Consider the following 1,449-nt stretch of genomic DNA (forward strand, 5'->3'; position numbering starts at 1 on the left):
TGGGGTAAAACTATGGAATAATTTAAGTGTGGACATAAAAAGTAGTAATAGAATTGACGAGTTTAAACGTAAATATAGAGGTATGTGTCATTCAAGATATATGCAAGAACAGGCTCAATGATTAACTACATGGACTATTGTGGGTGTGGTGTATATTTTGTAAACATTCCTTAGTATATCACTGGTATGATGTAAGAATGTTAACACTGTTATATTATTTTTTAGTATAATTTGGGTGTGTGTAGTAGCGAATCATTTATTGCTTGCAAACCAATGATGGGAAGATGATGTCATGGGGTAGGACTAGATAAGTCTGACTTCTTCCTACTCCATTCAAGCATGTACTAGGTATAAGCAAATGGATATTGGATTGTGTGTAAAAATGTGTGTTGTTATATCAACTGTTTTAAATGCTTGGAAATGTGTTGTTATATCAACTGTTCTAAATGCTTGAAAGAATAAATCAAATCAAATCAAATCAAAAATAGGAACAGGATTATTCGGTTTGAGCCAGTAAACAGTTTCTGACATCACTTAAAGTTGTTAAATTAAGTGTGTCTTATTGCTGCCATTCCCTCTCTGTTAATTTACATGATAGGTTTAGAGTGTGTGGGAGGCACCAGTCTGCAGTGTAAGGTACAGCTCATTAACAGGACTCAAAATGCAAAAACAGTGACTAGCTGCACATGTGCTAGCAACTCCCTATGTGAAAGCCCTTTCAGTGGTGGATTTTAAAAGTGCTTTATAGTGAACCTAGTGACCTGTTTGCCAGCTGTTAGCAGTGATTATATGAGGATCAGGTCTGCTCTTCAGTTTCATCACTTAGACCACATTCACACTGCAGGCTGAAGTGACTCAAATCCGATCTTTTTGCCCAAATGCGACCCATATCCGATTTACTTATGACAGTGTGAACAGCACAAATCCGATTTTTTTCAAATCCGACCCAGGCCACTTTCATATGTGGTCCTAAATTGGATACATATCCGATGTTTTGCAATGCTACTTCAGTCTGAACGGCCAGGTCGCATTTCATGCGATTTTTATGTCATTGAAATGCGACAGATGTCACAATTCTGCGCTGGAGGAGGCGAGGCCATAAGCAATATTTGTGCTCTCCTCCTCCTTGATGTTCTTCTTTGTATTATTTCTTTATTTCGATTGCACATTAACTGGTACATCGCTACACACATGCTATCACGAGCCACATCTCTTCCTACCTTAGTGATCGAACTTTTAATGTGACTATTAATAACATCATGTCTGGAGTGGTTGCTTTGTCCTGTGGAGTTCCACAAGGGTCGGTCCTGGGTCCTCTTTTGTTTTTACTATATATATATCCACTGGGTCAGATTATCCGGCGCTTTGACAATGTGTCTTATCATCTTTATGCAGATGATCTTCAAATTTATTGTTCTTTTAATGATTCAGAGTTTCACCTATTAGCGA

This window comes from Monopterus albus, unplaced genomic scaffold, assembly GCF_001952655.1.
Source record: "Monopterus albus unplaced genomic scaffold, M_albus_1.0 scaffold137.1, whole genome shotgun sequence".
Classification (NCBI taxonomy): Eukaryota; Metazoa; Chordata; class Actinopteri; order Synbranchiformes; family Synbranchidae; genus Monopterus; species Monopterus albus.